Source organism: Schistocerca serialis, chromosome 5, assembly GCF_023864345.2.
Source record: "Schistocerca serialis cubense isolate TAMUIC-IGC-003099 chromosome 5, iqSchSeri2.2, whole genome shotgun sequence".
Classification (NCBI taxonomy): Eukaryota; Metazoa; Arthropoda; class Insecta; order Orthoptera; family Acrididae; genus Schistocerca; species Schistocerca serialis.
In genome coordinates, this window is record NC_064642.1 from 241,978,076 (window position 1) to 241,983,846 (window position 5,771).

Sequence of the window (5,771 nt, forward strand, 5' to 3'; positions counted from 1 at the left end):
AGCTTTGCTAAGTGAGGGCTTCTTCAAGAAGGTCTCTAACATTGTGAACAAACTATCTTACTACTTATCTCAAATGTCCATGATTAAAATGAGTTAAATATAGTGGATCTTGTTAACATGTACGGGAGGTCTTGCATAAGAATCGTCACATCGACAACCACTCCAAAACTTACTGCGCAGTAGCGTGGTTCCGGGAAACGTGTGACAGAATTTCTCTGGCAGGTAACCTGATTAAGCGAATCAATTTCTGTGACACTGCGTCACACTAATAATCACTTAATTAAGGGCGAGGCGAGGTGCGCGGCTGTTACGCATTTACCCGGCCGAGAGGCATAATCCTATTATGATGCGACTGCCGCTGTTGGCGCTTCCAACGCCACCAGCCGCGTAAAAAAAAAAAAAAAAAATACAACGTTGTCGCTGCGGGAAGCGGTTTATAAACATGCCTGCTGAAGCTGAAATTCCGGTGAGTACACTATATACCGAAATGCGCTTTCTGGCTGCAGGTACAAAAGCATTTTAGGAATCGAAGTGAGAATGTATGGAAGTTTGCAGAAAACCTCTCTGCTCCTCTGTTACTGCGGTCCTAGCTGATATTCGTTGCTTTCCTACCCGAAACGGTTCTACCTTTTGTTGGCCATGGCTTGCAGTTTCAAATATTTTCTTAACGTCTTTGTTGAGTAGCTGCTTCCCACGCCCGGGTTCCCGGGTTCGATTCCCGGCGGGATCAGGGATTTTCTCTGCCTCGTGATGACTGGGTGTTGTGTGATGTCCTTAGGTTAGTTAGGTTTAAGTAGTTCTAAGTTCTAGGGGACTGATGACCATAGATGTTAACTTCCATAGTGCTCAGAGCCATTTGAACCATTTGAGTAGCTGCACGTTGCAGAGCGGAGCATTTTAGAAACTGACAAAAATTAGACTGCGTTTTCAAGAGCTGAATTTTATATCAAATTACAAATAAACTGTGTGATTTATACAGAAATCAGTCGGCTGACATTCGGCAAGTGTGCGTGTGATGCTGTCTTTGCCACTACAGCACTGAAGACACGCAGTTTTAGGACTAGGTAAGTCGGTCGTTGCTTACCTGCAAAAAGGCTGTAAAATACGAATTTGGCTTCCTCAGGATTTGCTCTCCTTATTCATGATACTTGGGTGGTTGGGAAAGCCACTCGATTTTGTGGTTAGTGACTTTACGATAGTCTGTGGTATAGTGTCACACCACCTCTTAATCTCTAAGGATCAGATCAACTGTAAGACCGTCTCGAAAACTTGTATGAGGTACAACGGATGGTGCACCCAACAAAGGTGACTTGGCATGGTGACGAAGGAAGGTTAGCATTTAATGTGCCGTCGACGACGACGACGAACTCGGACTGAGAAAACGCAGGGAAGGAAATCGATCGTCCTTTCAGGGGAACTGTCGCGGCATTCCCCCCTAACCGACTTAGGGACTGAGTAAGGGAAGAAATGTGTAAACGCACATCTACTACTCATGGTATAAAAAATTGCACCACTCTCGTCACTTGTGCTTAGTTTGTATTTTTAGGGTTCTGTACTTCAATCAGTAAAAACAGAACCCTTATAGGCTCAATTTGTTGGCCGACTGTCTCTCTGTCTGCCTGACTGTTAAAAACCCTTTATCTCAGGAGCAGGCAGTGGTAACAAGTTGAAATTTCTGACACATACTGACGCCTATGGTGCTTTGGCGGTGTTAAACATTGAAGCCTCTAAGTCAATGCAGCCAAGAGATACGGTCATTTATGCCACGCATTTTGTTACTCGCGAACTTACTAAAACGTATAGGGTACTTCCGAATGGCGTAGAATCATGAAATGTGGCAAAAAATAAGGTTTCACCAACAGAAAAATCCGAAAACTGTAAAATTATAAATATAGCACACGGAAAAAAGGCTTTAATGAACTGTGACGGAAGCCTGAATTACAGGTGCAGACGTACTAGAGCGTGTATAACAGCTCCGAAATTCTACATTCATAGTGGCTAGTTACTAGCCGAAATTTAGATCTGCTATAATAAAGCGAGAACGGAAAAGACGACTGATTGCTGCTCTTTACCATTTTTTTTTTTTTTTGTTATTTCTTATCTGACACTTTCTCTTCGTCCAGCTGTGAAGAGCCTTTTTTCCTAGGAACAGGTAGACGGATAGAGTTGAAATATATGTTACATACGAAGGCCTATGGTGACTTAGCGGCGTAAAAAATTGAAACTTGTGAATCAACGAATTCAAACGGTAGGCCATTCATGTCACATACTGCATTTTGATACTCGGAAAATCTCATCAAAATTTATAGGATACTTCCCATTTGCTACAGTCATGAAATTTGGCGAGAAGCAAGGTTTCACAGTGCAACCATAGGAAAAAATGCGAAACCTGTAAATTTGTAATTATATCAGACAAAACAAATTTCTTTTGTCATTTGTTATTCGGCGTGAAACTTTAAATTAAAACAATCAGTAGTTCTGCATTCAGGCTGATTGGGTCGCAATATGAAAAGTCAAGCATCGGACAGGGAATGATTTTATTGATCATATGACGCGTCTCGGGATTTATCCATCATCAGAGATCGAGGAGGGTTACTACACGTAGATATGGCGTTTCATGTTGAATGTGAAATAAATTTTCGGAGACTAGACTTGAAACGCCATATCTACGTGCAGTAAGCGCTCCTAGATATCGGATGACGGATAAATTCCCAAATGCGTCAGATGAGCAATAAAGTCAGTCCTTGCCTGATGTTTGGCTTTTACCATTGCGACCCAGTCATCCTGAATGCAGAAGCACTGATTATTATAATAACGGTCGCCTGCCTCCTGCAAGACTTGACGTCACATTTGTATTACTGAAATTAAAACATTCTCAAAAATCTTGGAGTCCTTTGGCCCGATATTTTGCCAGTTTCTGTGTCAACAGCAGGAAAAACTGGTCGAAATTCTCGGTTAACGGAATGGAAGAACTATCTATATAGACAATTAAGTTTGCACGGGACCCTCAGTGCGTCATTCCTACTCGCACCTAACCAATTTTTTTAAAAATTATCATATGTAAAGTCACGTTACATCAAGTAGACATGAAACGAATTCACTTTCGCTGCTAGGACCATAAGAGGTCAATACAGCCTACACGAAGTTGTACCAGAAATAAACTAAACTAAAACCAAACTCCACCCACACAGGTCACGAAGGCCCAAAGGTACCGACTGGCCGCCGAGTCATCCTCAGCCCACGGGCGTCATTGGATGCGGATATGGGGGGGGGGGGGGGGGGGGGGGCATGTGGTCAGCACACCGCTCTCCCGGCCGTAGGTCAGTTTCCGAGACCGGAGCCGCTACTTCTCAGCCAAGTAGCTCCTCAGTTTGCCTCCAAGGGCTGAGTGCACCCCGCTGGCCAACAGCGTACGGCAGACCGGATGGTCACCCATCCAAGTGCTAGCCCAGCCCGACAGCGCTTAACTTCGTTGATCTGACGGGAACCGGTGTTACCACTGCGGCAAGGCCGTTGGCGTAACAGAAATGCTCGGGGAAATTAAGTACTGGGCAAATGTAGAGAACTTGTTTGTATTCGAAGAAGACTATGCGACAGTTCCTGTGCCACTACCGATAAATCGAGTTACAATCGTGAGAGTAAGATAACGAACATTAGGACACTTAAGTGAGGTAATATTTGTCGTGGAGTCCTTCCTAATATCGTGTCGGACCTCCTTTTGCCCGCCGTAGTGCAGCAACACTACGTGGCATGAGTTCAAAAGACGCTGGTAGTCCACTGCAGAAATTTTGAGCCATGCTGCCTCCATAGGCATCCATAATTGCGAAATTGTTCCCAGCGTAGGATTTTGTGCTCAGACTGACGTCTCGATTACGTCCTGTAAATGTTGGGCGATCTGTGTGGCCAGATCATTCGCTCGAAATGTCCAGAATGTTCTTCAAAAATGGTTCAAATGGCTCTGAGCACTATGGGACTTAACATCTGAGGTCATCAGTCCCCTAGAACTTAGAACTACGTAATCCTAACTAATCTAAAGACATCATGCAAATCCATGCCCGAGGCAGGATTCGAACCTGCGACCGTTGCGGTCGCGCGGTGCCAAACTGAAGCGCCTAGAACCGCTCGGCTGGAAACGTTCGTCGCACGTCCCACGTTGATTTCACGAAGTGCTGCTTGTCTGTTAGCACTGATAATTCCAGGCGAACGCTGCTGCTTTCGGTCGTTAACTGAAGACAATCGGCCACTGCGTCGTCCGTGATTGAGAGGTAATGCCTGAAATTTGTTATTCCCAATACACTTTTGGCACTGTGGATCTCGGAATGTTGAATTCTCTAACGATTTCCGAAATAGAATATCGGCATGTGTCTAGCTCTAATTACCACACTCATCGTTTAAAGTCTGTTAATTCTCGTCGTGCGGTCATGATCACATCGCAAACCGTTTCACACGAATCACCTGAGTACAAATGATAGCTCCGCCAATGCACTAAGCTATACTACCGCCATCTTTATAGCCGGCCGGAGTGGCCGAGCGGTTCTAGGCGCTACAGTCTGGAACCGCGCGACCGCTACGGTCGCAGGTTCGAATCCTGTCTCGGGCATGGATGTGTGTGATGTCCTTAGGTTAGTTAGGTTTAAGTAGTTCTAAGTTCTAGGGGACTGATGACCTTAGAAGTTAAGTCCCATAGTGCTCAGAGCCATTTGAACTATCTTTATATGTGCATATCGCTGTGCCATGATTTTTTGTCGCCTCAATGTAGTGAGGCATAAAAGCAGACGCTCAGTACGTGAATGGAATCGGAAAGGCACGTTGTACTCTCCACCATGCACTGTACAGTGACTCAAAAATGGCTCAGTATTATGGGACTTAATATCTGAGGTCATCAATCCTCTAAACTTAGAACTACTTAAACCTAACTACCCTAAGGACATCACACACAGCCATGCCCGAGGCAGGATTCTAACCTGCGACCGTAGCAGCAGTGCGGTTCCGGACTGAAGCGCCTATAACCACTCATCCACAGCAGCCGGCTGTACAGTGACTCATGGAGCAAATATTTAACTATAGATACCTCTTTCTCATCGTTCCTTCGAGCGCAGGAAATCACTATGCACAGAAACCTGATGTAATGGCGGTAAAAATAAACCTACATTCTCACTGCAATTGAGCAGAGTTCTCTGCGTCTCTAACCGTGAACGTGGCAATACGGCTCGAGTACAGCATTCAGTGTGTCAACGAGCCTCGAAGTATCCTATCAGGCTAAGACCGAGCGCGCAGTGTCACTTGGCGACAAAGAAGGTTGTCAGAATCGGAAGTGTGAGACACGAAACACTGAAGATCTGCTCCGTAGTCATCGCCGACGGCCAACAAAACCGCTGATGGCCGCTCGTAGCTAACCCGGCGAGAATGTAAACGGAAATGTGTACTGCTCTTTCTGAGAGAACTGGGACGGCGGTGTCGACCAGACATTACGCAATCGTCTCCACACAATAAATTTGGCTCATGCTCAGCATTACGAATAACAGTACAAACCCCCAGCACTATGGTGCGTGGAGGAGGTGAGCAACGAATCACCTGGAAACCAACCTGGACCACTGGCGGACAGTTACATCCATCGGCAAGTGCGCTCCAGTTGTTTCATGAGAAGTGATGTCCCGTACTAGTTCACTAAATCTTTCTCCCTTATTGTAATTTATCCCCATAACCCCACTTGGGCTAGCGCTGGGTGTCATTGATGACACACTAGCTCATACGAAGAGAAGGTTAAAAGA

General features: G+C 45.4%; 1 pseudogene; it reads right to left on the minus strand.

Annotated features, from left to right (window-relative positions):
* Positions 1–3,400: 3,400 nt before the first annotated feature.
* Positions 3,401–3,518, minus strand: LOC126482492 (5S ribosomal RNA; annotated as a pseudogene).
* Positions 3,519–5,771: the final 2,253 nt, after the last annotated feature.